Source organism: Haplochromis burtoni, unplaced genomic scaffold, assembly GCF_018398535.1.
Source record: "Haplochromis burtoni strain Fernald_Lab_line unplaced genomic scaffold, NCSU_Asbu1 Contig_15, whole genome shotgun sequence".
NCBI classification, from domain to species: Eukaryota; Metazoa; Chordata; class Actinopteri; order Cichliformes; family Cichlidae; genus Haplochromis; species Haplochromis burtoni.
This window is the reverse complement of record NW_024582376.1, coordinates 1,209,486-1,225,371: the sequence shown is the minus strand read 5'-3', so window position 1 is coordinate 1,225,371 and position 15,886 is coordinate 1,209,486. Positions and strand designations below refer to the sequence as shown.

The window sequence follows — 15,886 nt, the reverse complement described above, 5'->3', positions numbered from 1 at the left end:
CAAAACTGAATCAAAATAGCACTGAGACGTGTCTGATTCATTGTGAATGTAAGTTAGTTCCGTCATGGTTATGAATGCGATATTTAACATATTTTTTATCACTGAAATAAGTGCATTGTGTTACATAATTATGTTTATGTTTCTTTAATCGCCGATTAGAGAAAGTATCTGAAGGCAGCACTCACTACCATAGAAATTAGTAGTCTTTTTAATTAATTAATTATTATTATTATTATTCCAATGACAAGAAAAATAAAATATTTATTCTTATTATACCAGCAGCTGCTGTAGTACTACTAGTGATGAGTTCGTGCCATTACTCCTTTAAGGAGTAAATATTATGCTGTAAATTGCCCCTCATACATTACATATAACGACAGAGGGCTGTGAATTCTGCAGAGACCTTGTATATTATCGCAATAGGAAACCCCGTCGTCCATTTTTCTCTACAGTGGAGCTAAACTGCCTCCTTGTGGTTGAAAACACATCTATCCAAATATGTTGTCCGTCTAGCTGTCCATTTATAGTGCTGTGGGTCTTTTATTATTCCTTTGTATGTACTGCATTCTTTTCATCTTTAATTAACTACAGAATATTCAAAATAGTCTTAATGAAGAGACTAAATCCGTTCTTAAGTTTCATCCTTCAACCAGTGAAAATAGTCAGGAATAACAAAATGTTTAAAAAAAAAACAGTGCCCCACCTTCTTGAATTTTTTTTACATATATATGTCACACTTACATGTGTCAAAGACATTTTAGTATCAGACAAAGTTTAACCCAAATAATACGAAAGAACAGTTTTTAAATGAGGATTTTAAACAAGTCACAGTGAGAGCCAGAGCAGAACAGCATCTAAAAACTGCATTCCTGAATTTCCTCACTTGAGTTGAGAGTTCAAAATTCAATAATAAGAAATAAATTGAATAAATTAGCATGTATGGGATAGTTCCGATAAGAAAACCACTGCTGACCGGAAAGAGTCAAAGGCTCATCTCACATTTGACAAAAAAACATCTTGATGAGGTTTGGACATGTTTTCCCCCATAAGAAATGAAATCATCATTTTAAAAAAAACTGCATTTTTTTTTATTTCCTAGGGTTATCTTTGTTTAATATTAACATTTGTTTGGTGATCTGAAACATGCACGAGAGACAAAAATGCAAAACAATAAGAAATCAGGAAGGTAGGCTTTGTACCAAGCTGCTTGTGCAAAATAGGAATTCTTACTGTCTATTACAAGAAGACTCCACATGAAGTATGGTACTACAGGAAAGCTTGCTGCCTCCCTCCTCACAGGCTGTCTGTGTTCACAGCTTGACATTTAATACAGATCCAAATCATCACACACAGTGAGGCTCATTGTCCACATCTGCACAAAGAAAACGAAGATAGAGTTGCAATTATATCACTTACGGTCTCGAATTGAATTAGATTTTTTTGGTATAATGTTCTGTGTAATATCCTACACAAGTCTTAAACTAGGAAGCTGAAAATATTTCCAGAAAAGAGGCTTCAAAGGTTAAGAGCACAGCGAGACACAGAAACCAATCACATAAAATTAATTTGATCAAACAAAAGCAATTTTAAGAAATTATAGTTGTTTTCAGACTAAAGTTGTCGTGTCTAATCTGGTGTCCAGCTACTGCTTATGAATTTCCGTGTCAGAATATTTTCTATAGTTTGTGAACTTCCATGGTAGAGTGTATGCACTGGAGCAGGACAGAATGCATATTGTGTGAGTTACAGACAGGGGCTTGTGTATGGCCGGATCTAGCTCCTACAGTTCCGTGCCTCAGTGGACAACAGATACTGACAGCACAGAGCAGTCATTCATTAAATACGCTCCACTTTATCTTTCCTTGTGCACTAACTCTCCACAAGATTCCACGTCTTCTTCTTCTTGATCTGTAAAGATCTATTACATGCATACATATTGTTCGTGCTTCAAAATGAAGCTTTAATCCATCTATTTGATCTTGTTTGTTTATAAATATTCAGGCACATCTTCCACTTATCCTGTAGTTTTGAATTGATGCAGAATAACAGAATTCAATTGCACTACAAACTCCAGGAGGGATTGCTATAGCAGTATTGCATTCATGGATTGATCTAAAACCAGACCACAGGTGGGCCACAAGCTAGTGTACTCTGAGTGCAAGAAAAATAGAGAACGTTGGGTCAGGAAGGGCATCCAGCTTAAAAATCTTGGCCAGATCAAACGTGTGACTCATAAAGAATGAGATTTCCATACTAGGCTTGTGGGGGTTCAGGTTAACAACAACCACTTCTAGTGCTGTTGGCCAACAGTTAAAGTGCAAATGTGATGGATAAGAAATCTGATTCCTTACGGAGGTATTTAATTCTGTTTCTTATAACATAACAGAATTTCATTGTTTTTTGACTGTGTTGCTGTAGGGAATATGCAGTGAGAATGTAAAGAGCAGAAATGGGTGTTGCCTGGGTTCATTGTGCTTTGATCCACTGGTTGAGTCTTACATGAGTTAATAAAATACATTTACTTCATGTTATGGTTCATACGGTTAATATATTCCTCAGTTAGAAAAGAAAAGAAGGATAATTTAGTTTGGGAATGGTGTCCTAAGGCCGAGTTTATCTATGTAGAGAAAATGTGATTTGGTTTTGTGAGCTAAAGGCGAGAGTAGCGTGTCAATCTCTTCTATTTACCCTGTTTAAAGGCAGAACAAACGGTGGCTACAACTACTGCTGGCCAAAGACAAAGAAAGAGGAAAGAAAGAAGGCACACTGAAAAGGAGCAGGAGAGAAGAAAAAGCCAGAGTGTGGATATGACAGTCATGGGTCTGATAAAGGGGGATATCTGGGGGATATCTAGGAAAAGGGTGAAATCACTTTGTTGACCCTAAAAGGAACAACGGAAAGAAGAAGAAGATATGAGGTGTGACGGAAAGGTTTTGTGACGATGCCTATGAAAACAAAAACAAAATTGATTTGACCATCTGCTCATGTCCAACTAAAATGTTATTATTGAGCACAAATTTTATCATGGACCCCTAGTGACCTAAGCTCGGCTTCCCTGTCTGATAGATAATGACCACCACTAGTGAGCATGACCAGAATTATGCTTGTTTTATCAGTATGCACAGATTTGTAAACTTTGACAGATTCAAAGTGTGCCATTGGCCACTGTACTCTCCAAAACCTCGTGGTCTTAACCAAAATCAATGTTGCTTGTGTTTCCTCTTTTACTTTGATAGTCTTGTGTCATGTGTTCAGTGTTTTGAGTTTTGCTTTCCCTCTGTCTCATTATATCTGATAAGTCCCAGCTGTGTTTCCACCTGTGACACCCAGTTCCCTTCTACTGTTCGTGTTTTTTTCCAGTGTTTCAGCTCTCACATTCTGGTTTAGTGTATTTTTTCGTGAGTTTATTTTCTAAACATCTGCACAGTGCAATAGAGCTTCTCTAAGTTCACCCTTCTGTGTCCGTGACTCCTGCGTTTTGGTCCTCATCCTGCCCTCCACAGCATCAAACCGTGATAGTAATTGCATCTTGTAATCATGCTCAGCACAGTTACAACGATTTGGTACAAATTTAACTTTTGAACGTGCCATCTCATAAAAAAGCTACTTCAAAGAAGGAGGCAGATTTAATTATCTACCAAAACTTATTTTTCCTTAATCCTGTTAATTATACAATGAGTTAAGTCTCAGAAGTAAAAACAAACAAAAAAAAAAAATTTCTGTTGCAATGTTCTGATTAGATAGAAAACCAAAAGTAAAACAATTTAACCAATGACACATTGTGTTGGGTTTCATAAATCAATGTGAGCTACAGAATAAAATTGTTGTAATTAATTAATTACATTTACACAATGTAATTAATTAATTACTCAACCAGGGATGAGGCTCTTTACAGTGGGAAGTTTCTTGGCTTCATTTGAGTCTTTCTTGATTTTCAGTCCTATAGAAGTGCATGGAGCGGGTTTTCCCCTTCTCTGTTCCACACATACATGCAGCTGTTAGCTATTAAACTCCAAAACCACACCCCTGAAGTATAAAAGGTTTTGGGTCACAACACCCACCACCCACTGGATCCAGACACTGACCAATAAACCATAAAGTACAAGAGATTGACACAATGGAAGAAGGCGCGACCCACGCTGTTGCTCCATCCTATCTTGGTTGGTCCATCTTTAACACTTTATGCTGCTGTCTGCCACTTGGGATTCCTGCTATTATCTTTTCCTGCAAGGTAGGAAACATTCCCTGAGAATCAAGATTTTTTTTCTCCTGCTCAAACTTTTGCTCTTCTGTACCTGCTTTCAGAGACACACTGAAAGATCAGAGCAACAATCATCCAAAGCCTTTCAGTTTTTTTGGAACATCATTGCTGTTTTGTTTTTTTTTAATAACCAGATAAATCACTTAAAAGTAAAATTTAAAGTAATATATTTGAATTTTTATTTTTAGGTTTTCTCCAAGGCAAGGCAAGTTTATTTGTATAGCACAATTCAACAACAAGGTGATTCAAAGTGCTTTACAGAGACATTAGAAACAAAAACAAATAAAAAGCATGATTTGCAACTCCAGGCTGATTTGTAATGATTTGTGCTTATTATAAGGTAGCCAGTTAGATTTCATTGACGCATCATTTTTTCCATCACACATATACACATATTTTCTCTAAGCAAGTTAAATGTAAAAGAAAAAAATGATTTTTTTTTTTCTTAAAGGCACAAAATGCAAACACTCTGGGAGAATCAGCTATTGCTGAGGAAGCATCAAGGACGGCCAAGACCCTGAACATCATCGGAACAGTCTTTGGAATAATCATCATCATCGTCTGGATTACAGCTACATTTATGTAAGATAGAGAAGGCCAAATTTTGCCAGAAAATAAAGAGTAAAAATCAAAAAAGTTTTTATAATTATGTGCTACACCTCCTCTACATGGATCATTAATTAGGAATATATGTCTGCAGGTCCTTGTTCGCATGTGTTTGCAGACTATGTTTAATTGGCTTTTTCCATTTAAAATTAAAAAAAAAAAAAATGATATGAAAATTATAGGAAGAACAATGAGTGCATGTCAGCATCAGAGTACTGCACGAGTGTGCCATTTACTAAAAGGAAGAAAACAAAGGCATATTATTGTAAAAAATATTGTTTTTATTTGTCTTATTTACAGTTATGTTGGCATGGGCCGTGATGAAAGAAGAAAATATATAAAAATTGTAACAAAGGGTGTGTGTTATAATTAAAGTACTTCTTTTAATTTGATAGTGAAAATTGTCTGTGGCTTATTTTAAACATTTCTGTTTGTAAAACATCTATCAGCTATATTGTATTATTGGGTTTATGATACTTGACACCTCCTTTGCTTTGGCACCTGGTGGCCATGTGGTAAATTTTGCCTCTGTTTTTCTTTTTTTCCGTTTCTTACACTGACTTGGATTTTATAACCTTCTGTAAATATAATATAAATATAAAACATCTATATTAAACATCAATATAGATGCATAAAAGATGTACCATATGTTTATTCAGTCTTGTCTTCACCTTCAGAGAATTCTCTTTTCCCAAAATTCCTTCAAGATGAGAAAACAGAAGCATTTCCCTGGGTCCACTGAAGTTTTTCAACTTACCGTCTGTATGGTCATAAACAGACTCAAGAAGCAATCAAGGTCGTGGTGCTTACTTGAAATATATTCTATATTTTTATGTGGTGTAAATAAATACAATACTTTGGAAAAATAGGAACAATAATTTGAAACATCAAATGAAGTTAAAATTATGTTTTACATGTGACCCATCCTGCAGTAAATTATTATAAATGAAAATACAGAAATTTAAATATTCCAGAGGACAGTCTGGGCAATGAGCTTCCACAACTTTTGCTGTAATTTTACATATTTATTTCTTGCAACTTTAGCCTAAAGGTGACAGATTCCTTTCTGTAGCTGCAGCAGTATATTGCAACATGTTCAGCTATGTTGAAATCCTCCAACTTGTTCTTATATTGAGATAGCTCAAGGATTAAATGTGCAGTTAAACTATACTTTGACAAAAAAGCTATTTTTACTAGTCAGGACCACTTACAATCAAAGTGAACCCACTTGTTGTATGAGGCCCTTGATGTAAAGTACATTTCACATCCCTGACTTAAAGGATATATAGCCTTTATAACATAGAATAATAACAGATAAGAACAGGCTTATAAAATCATTTACAGCCTATAGAAAGCATTTTAAATGTTGAAATTTCATTGAGCTTTGAAGGTTAAGACAGAAAGAGTGGGATGGACCATGCAACAAGTGCTTAACTGTAGAGATTAAACACACTAAATACTTCTACCGAATCAAAAGATAGAACTTAAGCAGTAATTATAGTGTGAAATAGATATTATTCATAGAAATCTCCATCAGGGAAGAAATCAGAGCCCAACTTGTTTGGTTATTCCTCTGAAACCTTAAGAAATAAGCACTGTGCTACAACCAATATGTAGAAATTAGATATGACCTGTGTTCTGTAACCATTTCTGCCATCATGTGGCAGTATAGGATTTAACATCTCATTCTGCTCATTCTATTGGCTTACAGTATAGGAGCCACACCTTTGAATCCATGCATACATGCTCATTCATGTGGTCCTGTCCCCTACCTCAAATCTAACCCTATGTCAAGATTTGCCTCCAAACACTATCAGTACAAGGTTTTTAAATGTATTCATTTTTTGATTTAACTAGCAGCACAGACCTGGCATGCCCATAGATTACATCAGGGATAGCAACCCAGCTGTGAAATAGAGCAGGACTGTAATATTATATTATATTATATTATATTAATTATTATTTATATTATATATATTATTAATATTTATGTATATTAATTTAGTATATTTATATATAAATGATTTATTATATATTGTATTGTATTATATTATATTGGTCAGGCATAGATGGCTTACAAATAAATCAGCATAACACAATTTTTTTGTGTATGTGAGCACCCATGTGCACACCTGTGTGCATGAGCGCGCTTGAGTTCAAAAGGCTTCTCCATGTAACGATCTGCTAGAGGGTGTGGTGAGCCATAGCCCTCCCCCCCATAGCATGAAGCAGGGGCAGAGGAGACCCGAGCCCGTACTTCCATAGGCTCCTCAGAGTGCCAAAAACCCAAGCAGGACCACCGGAGAGGTAAGATGTTCCCAAAGAGGCAGAGGTGGGGACTTGACCTGACACATAGACAAACTGGCACACACAGACACAACCATGTGTTCCCACCCTCATTCACAAAAAAACAAATACTCAGCACTTGCCCAACGAAGAGACAAACAGAAATGAACACTATACACCCATTCACACTCCACAGACATACTCTATACTCCCAAGTCCAGGTATCACCACCCCCAGGGGGGCAATCGACCCCCAGACCCGAGAGATGTTACCTTTTTCCCTGTGGTGGGGGCAAGCAGACGACCCCCAGCCCAGCAGTCACAGGGAAGCCCAGCGTCACAGACCCCAACCAGACTGCCAACTCATCCCAGCCCCCCCTGCCCTGAAGACCCCATACCTCACTCCACCCGCTCATATGTCGTGATGCTGCATGCTGTTCTATTTTTTTTTTCCCCCACATGTCCCGTTTGGTTCTTTTGCCATCAGAATTATTGTCTAAAGGCAAAGAAAGATGCCCAACAGATTTACTTTACCAAATGGACCATCCCAGCCTTGCCGTATTGGTCTATTTGATTCACCTTTGCTTTTATTGTTTATTTTATTTTATTTTCACTTGCTACACACGGGACAGACTTGACTGGGGAAAGAAAGAAAAGGGAAAGAAAGCGGAAGAGGGACGGTGATAAAGGGCAAAAAACAACAAAATAAGCAGACAAAAAATACACATATCAATCACCTGGATCACCTGTTGAGAAAGAAAAAAAGAGAAAACAAGCAGAAAAAAAAGAGCAATATAATAAACAACATCACGATGATCTATGGGAATATAACAGTAAATACTAAATATTAAACATTATTGTGCAGCACGTAAGATCGACAGCGCACAGTGTGCTTTGAGGTAGGAGCCAAAAAGGGTGTAGTTTGTGTGTGTGAGCACCCGTGTGTACACCTGTGAGCATGAGCGCGCTTGTTTTTAAAAGGTTCCTTCATGTAATGATCTGCTAGAGACAGCCCCGTCCTCCAGGGCATGAAGCAGGTATGGAGGAGATCAAAACTCCAGACATCCAGAGGCCCCCAGAACACAAGAGACCAAGGAAGACCAACAGAGGGGCAGCCGCCACTGTCCCAGTAAGAGCTGAGGAGAGTCCCAGATGAGGGCTCACTCAGCAGCCGCGGAGCAGAAGCCAGGGGGAGTTGCAGTGACGCGCCCGTGAGCTCCGCCAGCAGCCAGCTGTGCCTGAGTGACCGAGCCCCAGGCCGAGAGGCCGGGGGCACCCCACCTCCGAAGTGGCCCGAGCGAGCCCCAGGCTCCAGGCCCCGACAAGCAGCCACCAGGAGTGAGCCGGTGTGTACCTGGACGCCCCCGGACACAAAGAACCACCAATGCACCGATGTCTGAGGGCGTCTGCCACTGGCAGGGAGAGTGGTGGGGGAGATGAGAGGTGGCGTCTGATACCCGACCTGACATATAGACACAGACATGACATACAGGCACACACAGATACAAACATCCATTCCCACCCTCATGCTCTCATATGCAAATACTCAGCACTCACTCAACGTGGAGACAGACATAAATAGACACTGTACACACAATCACACTCCCCAAGCGTACTCTATACCCCAGGTCTTGGTACCCTTGCCCCTAGAGGGGGAACTCACCCGCTGACCCCAATAGGCACCCCCACCAAGGCCCATCCAGACCGGGGCCAACAGCAGCAGCACCGCCAAGCCAGGCGTGACCCACCCAACCCCACCGCAGAGGAAACTACACCCACCCTATCATCCAATCATTCACCATTCTACATAAGACAGGTTGAGTTCATTCTCCACCTCTCCTCTCCTCCCCTACCTGCAGGGCAGACTCCTGTGGAGCAGAGGCCTCCTGCAAGGATGTGACAAACTAACCGCCAGTTGAAGAGACTCCCATCTCCGCCGGCGCATCAGAGGCCCCAGACCACCCAGGGGCAGCTAGGCCACCAGGAGTTACCAGAGTCCTCACTAGAACATGACCTACTCTTAAGATATACATCACAACTCACATCACATTAAATTACTGAAAACATTTACTTCACCTCTCACTATCATTTATTTATTTCTTTATTTGACAAAAATATATTTCATGACAAGCTTCACTGATTCATACTAAACCCATAAAGAAAATGTAGCCACAACAAAACACTGCAGCATCCCAGCAGGAGCTGATAAGATAAGATAAGACGAGACAAAATGAAAACGGGCGAGATGAGATGAGAAGATGAGATGACATGAGGTGAGATAAGACAGCCTCTATTAATCCAACAAATTAAAAATTTACGATATATTATGTATTATGTATATATTATAAAGATGTCACAACTATGTTAATCTGAAAAAAGTTTGAATTGCTCCATCTGAAAACATAAATCGAACACTGGACAATATGAACAAGTGTGAGACAAGTGAGAGCTCTGGTTAGGAGTGAAGCAAGTGTACAAACACAATGAGAAAGGCAGTGTGGGTGGGGAAATGCATTCCTGATGTGAGAACTGCATCAAAGGAATGAAGAAAAACTGTGACACTTGAGTGAACTCGTGGTTAGACGATCTACTTGGCTGCAAAGGAAACACACTGATGCAAACTTGTCAGGGCCACCAGTTTATTGAAGGTGAAGTTTAAGAAGTTGTGTAAAAAAAGTTTCAAATCTTTTAGTGTCTAAGTCTTAAAACACTGGTGAAATTATTTTATTCACTGGGGACAGCTGAAGTGATTTACTGACTTTGCATGTATTGACAAGTGAAAAGGGTTTTGTTGTTCAACTGTTTGAGTGACAAATTCCTTAACTGTTTTGAGAACTGCTTTAAGAGTGGTGAGAGTAACGTTCCCAATGTGAGAGCAACGGGTTATGGCAGATGGCTTTCCTCATTCTGCCAGAGCTTTCTTTCTTTCTTTTAAAAGAGAGTTTTTCAAAATTGAACTGAATTAAAAAATAATCATGTTTTTGACAGAAATTCCTATATGCAGGATTTTCAGTCAAAAATTAGAAAAACAAAACTTTTATTTAGGTTGAAAGAACTGAAGTCGATAAAAACCAAAAAGAAAATTAGAGAAATAGAGATCAAAATCTTCCTTTAGCTCCCGAAGCACAAATTAGTGTAAGATAAATAGATTAAAGGGACCTTAGTAAATGAATTCAGAGTTCAAAAAGCCCAACGCTGATGGTTCTGAATGCAGCATGTTAAACCACAATCTAGTAAATTTTCCCTTTATATCATTTTGAAAGACTTATTTGTGAGTTTTTAGGTTATTTTATTCCCAGCTACTCGGTTCCACTGTAATTATTCCTGCACTACAGTTTCTCTTGCTTCTTTGGGATATGATAGATTTTTATACACCATGTTTTGATGTAAAACACTTTGAAACCCTGTTTTTGATATCTCAGATCAGGTTGTCATATCTTTAAAAAACATTTTAAATTAATGAAATAAATTTAAAAAAAATAACAAAATAACATACAATGTTCCAGGGCTCAGTCTGATGATCTGGTGAAATGTGTACATATTGTTTGTAAATACAATTGTTCTTCTTATTTACCTCATTTTTGGAAATTCTTTAAAAATGTGTTGACCTACATTCATATCACAAAGAGGTCAGCTCTATGTAAGCAGTTAAACCACACCCCGACACAATAAAACGATGTGAGTCATAACTCCCACCAGCCACTCGATCCAGACACTTGCCAATAATTCATAATTCTCATCTACTACAAGTTGGCAAAGAGGACCAAATGGAAATTGGCCAAACTCGTGCTCCTCCTCCATCCTATCTTGGATGGTCTTACTTCAGTGCTCTTTGTTGCTGTCTGCCTCTTGGGGCTTTTGCCATTCGTTACTCTAAGAAGGTAACATTTGCTGAACTTGTTTTTCTCATTGATTCTCTTTATTCTGATGCATAGCTTAAAAACACATTTTGTGTTTTACAAAGATGATTTTTATTTAGATTAAACTGTCAATGTAAAATCATTAAAATATACAGCAAATTCTAAGGAATCCAGTCAGATTCATGAGTATTCAATTAATGTTTTCTGAGTAGATAATAAGAAGTTCTAAACAGGTCTACTGTATGTTACACTTTAATCATGTCCTACAAGTGAAATTGAAAAACTTGAATTGCTTATAGCAAACATTTCACTGATGATTTTCATACACTCTTCTTCTCACATCTTTAATTGCATGTAAAATGAAACTGAGCTTTGATTATTAAAAACTTTAAAGGTGAAGGCTGCAAACGAACAGGGAGAAATAGCTCTAGCTGAGGATGCATCACGAACTGCCATGGCCTTGAACATCGCTTCAGTCATCCTGGGAAGCATTTGCATCACCATCTTTGTTATTTACAAAGTCCAAGAAATTCAGGAATTAAAAAAACAACATTGAAGGTCCTTGCTTTGGGAAGAAGACATGCCGCAATTTTACTGTCTGCGTCCTCTCTTCAGTATCCATCTCTAAATACAAAGTAATACCTTTACATGCTTGTTCACCTCTGTGTATTGCTTTAATTGGTTGTCAATACAAATAACAAAAGAATGCCTTGACCTCAACATGGTACATGCCAAAAATATGTATGAGTTGTTAAATGAAATATGTCTCTGGATTTATGTATTCTGTGTTGTAGGTTATATAAAACTAATTAAATGATTTTTGCTTTGTTTTATTTTGTAATGAGTGATCTGAACCTAATATGACAGTTATGATATGTTTTATGATCAGCGACTCACTTTCACATTATTAAAATGACATAAAGACTCTAATTAGTTTAGTTTAGTTTATTGACTGCAGCAGTGCAGCAGCTACTATTCCTGGGGTAGCACATATTTACATTTTGACAATGCATTGTAAGACAGACTAATATACAATATAACATTCTGACATGACAAACTTCATATACACACCAACAAAACAGTTCTGTACAACACAAATAAGGTCTCCTATGAGGGTAAGGATTGATAACCTCACATTTGCACAACATTATATTCATAATTCACTACATTGCTTTAATGAAGACATTTACTAACCTAACCTTAAGAGAGAAAAATTCACTATCACCTTCTTTCTTTGCCAAGAAAAGGAGGAAACTTTTCTTCATGATGATTTACTTCACTAATCTCTACTAAACCAAATAAGAGATGATTATAGCCACACCCCGCAGGAAGAGCAGATACTGAATCAACAAAATTGATTTACCAAAATTTGATTAATCCACAGACGATCGACAAATGTTGCTGCAGAAACCATTTTTCTTTATCTTAATAATAAATTCCCCTTTTAAATCACCTTTGAAAATAACAATAGATTGATTTTCTCTAAAATACCAGTTTTTCCTAGTGCACACAGCATAGCAAAACACAACTACCAAAACTCACCTGCTCACCCGAACTTTTATTTTGTGTATGAAAAGTGACTGATAGAGTAAAAACAAAGAAATCCTCACCAAGTCGCTGCTTAATGTAAACCACTCTCTCCTTCAGAGGAGAGCAACAGGGTGCAAGGTAGACAAGGTGATAGTAGTTTTTGTTACACAGAGACAAAGATAGTGGGAAGTGGCAGACACAGAAAGAAACAACAACGGTGTGAAAGACTGTGTGCATGTGTTTATCTGGAAAGTGTTGTGGGTTTGCTGATGGCAGGCTCTAAAGACTGTATGTAATTTTAACACCTAAGTGAGCACGTGGTTAGACAATCTACTGTACCTGCCAGTGTTAAAAACACAATGCTGCAAACTTGTCAGAACCACTGCTTTTGACTCATTTATAGAAAAGTAATCAATGTTATTATAACCACAGGAAGGAGTGAGAAATTACCAGCACAAAAAGAGAAAAAGTGTGAGGCCTTTTCTCTTTTTGGCCGAGCAGCATGACTTCATCATCTGATCCTCCCACACTTTCCTGCTCAGTGTGTCAAAGGTTTAGCTACTCCTCAGTCTTTACTCAATCAGTTGAAGATCTGGCTCTGCGACCTTGAAAATTCTGAAAAACAAGCCCTCTGTAGTTGGTGTGAAGGCCGCGTAGCCACAGTTAGCTAGAGTTAGAGCTAGAGACACCTGAAACGAATGTGGACTGTTGTCCAGGGGCCTTGGTAGGACACTGAATGAACCCTGAAAATGCTTGCCAACGATAATGTTGACTTAGTAAAATAATCATTTGTGTCAGCACCAATCCATGATGAATATGAAATTCATATTGGTGGGTAAATTTGCACAACAATGTCAGACTCTGTACTTTACTCTGGTCCCCTCCCCAATCAGGCTGGGAGTGGCATGTTTAGTCGCATGTTTTCCTTAAATTGCTGATGTCCATTAAAACAGTGTGGGGTTTTTAGATAATTGGGAAACTTTTGGGGAAAAACCTGGTCTTGTTAGGAGTGATGGCATCTCAGTTTGGATGGAACAGCTCTCATTTCTACAGATCTACTTCTATTGAGGTTGATTATCTTGTTAACAATGTTACATCTTCACTGCACACTGCCCTGGATGCTGTGGCTCAAGCCAAGCCTCAAACCAAAAGTTCTTGGCTCCCTGGTACAACTCTCAAATGCATGCCTTAAAGCAAATAACCTATAAGCTGAAGAGGAAATTGTCATGGTTCCCCCTGTCTCCCCAGCGAGTGATCTCATCTAAGATCGCAGTGTTGTTCTTTTTCTCTCTCTCTCTCTCTCTCTCTCGCCAGTGCGGAACTCATTGTGGGTTCTCACCTGCAAACAATCACGCACCTGCTGCTCATTGTCCTGACACCATTTACTACTTAAGGTGACAGCTCAGTGTTTCTCATCACTGGATCGTTGTGCGACAGTCAGCGTAGCCTTGGCTCTTTCCTGTGTATTCTCATTCCTAGCGTTTTTCCTGGCTTCTAATTTTGCTTTCATGTACATGGATCATCCTGGCCCGTCCCAATTTCCACCCTTGGAGTGACCTATAAGCATGAGTGTTTTTGCTCAGTGTCATGTGTGTGACCGAACTGGAGCGTGGTGTGTGTGACCGAAGAAGAGTGTGGTTTTCCCTCTGGATTTCCTGAAGCCCCTTTTCCGGTCGCACTTTGTGATTGTGTAAATAAACGATCATTGTTGCAACATCAACAGAGTCCTGCACTTGAGTCTGCTCATTCTTATGACATAAATTACTTTGGTTTTCTCCTCATTAAGTTGAAGAACATTCAACCTCTAATGGAGTCTATGCGCCTATGCAAAATTCTGTAGTTTCGAAACACCTTGGGGCTTAAAGGAGATATACAACTGAATATCATCTGTATAGTAGTGATAAGAAATGTCCTTAAGAGTGCTCAGAAGGTGCTGAAGAGGAAGTAATTACAAAAAAAACAATAAAGATTCCAAACAGAACCCTGTGGCACACCTGGCTGTAGCCCAGGCAGGTGGAGCAGGTCATACTGATCGGAAGGTTGGTGGTTCGATTCCTGGCTTCCCACTAGTCTACGTGCCAAATATCCTTGGGCAAGAAACTAACCCATTACATTACATTCGCGCATTCATCAATGCACTAACACCGAACGTGTCTATCGTGTTTGGTGTAATAATTAAATAATTGGTCTTCACTATGTTCCTATATAGTAGTATATTTTTTCATTAGTATAATATGAAATAAAATCTACGTGTCACGTTGTGTGCCAATATTTGCTGTGCAGCAGAATTGAGACATTAGTCATTTCAAAAATGTATTTGAAATAATATTACAATTCTCAAACTGAAAAACATTAAACATAAATATATAAAATATAATTATTTACAGAGAGACAGGAATAAAAAGAACCCAGCTTGAAGTGGAAGAGAAGGCTGGACCTGCCCCTTTGAACTAGGTCAGAGCATCACGTCACCAGGCTCCTGATTGGTTGTCGTGACGCGACTTGAAGCTGGAGTTCAGATTTTTCCAACTCGAGCGGTATAGGTGATACTCACGAATGTACAAAATGCACCACACAAACTGCCGTTAGTATTTTATTCGCACTTCAAACGCGTCAGTCGCGCTACTTGCTCGCGTTTTCGCGACGCAAATCTGCTTCTGAATTTTCGCGGGACCCCCAGACGCACTTCATCGCCCTCCTCCATTGACTTTACACGTAAACCTGACGCTCTGGTCGTGTCTATCGCGTTCGGTGTGAACGCACCAAAACAGCTTAGGAAAGAGTGCTTGTGTGATTGAGTGAATGAATTAGTATATATAGTATGTATGAGTGCTTACATAGAGTAGAAAAGCGCTACATAAGAACCAGTCTATTTACCATAGGTAAGAGAAGTCGAAAAGGACCTATGTATTTAGAGATGTGAACTAATCCAAAGCAGACCCAGATACAGCCACCCAGTGTCTCAGCCTATCTAGCAAAATGTATAGTAAAAAAACCACACACACACACACACATATCGCTTTAGGCCTAAACTGACAGTGTCAATACACTGGAAAAAAGGGATTGGCCATCTCTTGGATTTATGTAAGCATCTTGCGTGTATTTAATGCTGGGCTTACACTGTGCGATTTTTGGCCCATTTTGAGCAGATTTTTGAGTCGTACGACAGTTTTGGTGATCGGCCCGAATTTGGCGTTCATCGTGCGTCGTGCATCGTGTAGTATACGTGGGGTAACGAGAAGCGATTAACACCTCACGACCAGCTCCCGATCATCCATCGCTTGGTCTGGAGGATTTAAAACCTGTTTGAAATCCTCACGACCGTCGTGAGGGTGTCACCGCAG

The 15,886-nt window shown here is 38.8% G+C and overlaps 1 long non-coding RNA gene across 1 annotated transcript; it reads left to right on the top strand.

Moving 5' to 3' along the window:
* The first annotated feature begins 10,862 nt into the window (after positions 1 to 10,862).
* On the top strand, positions 10,863 to 11,830 carry LOC121814056. Its single transcript, XR_006054034.1, has 2 exons — positions 10,863 to 11,033; positions 11,407 to 11,830. It is a non-coding gene; the product is annotated as an uncharacterized LOC121814056 (long non-coding RNA).
* The last annotated feature ends 4,056 nt before the right edge of the window (positions 11,831 to 15,886 follow it).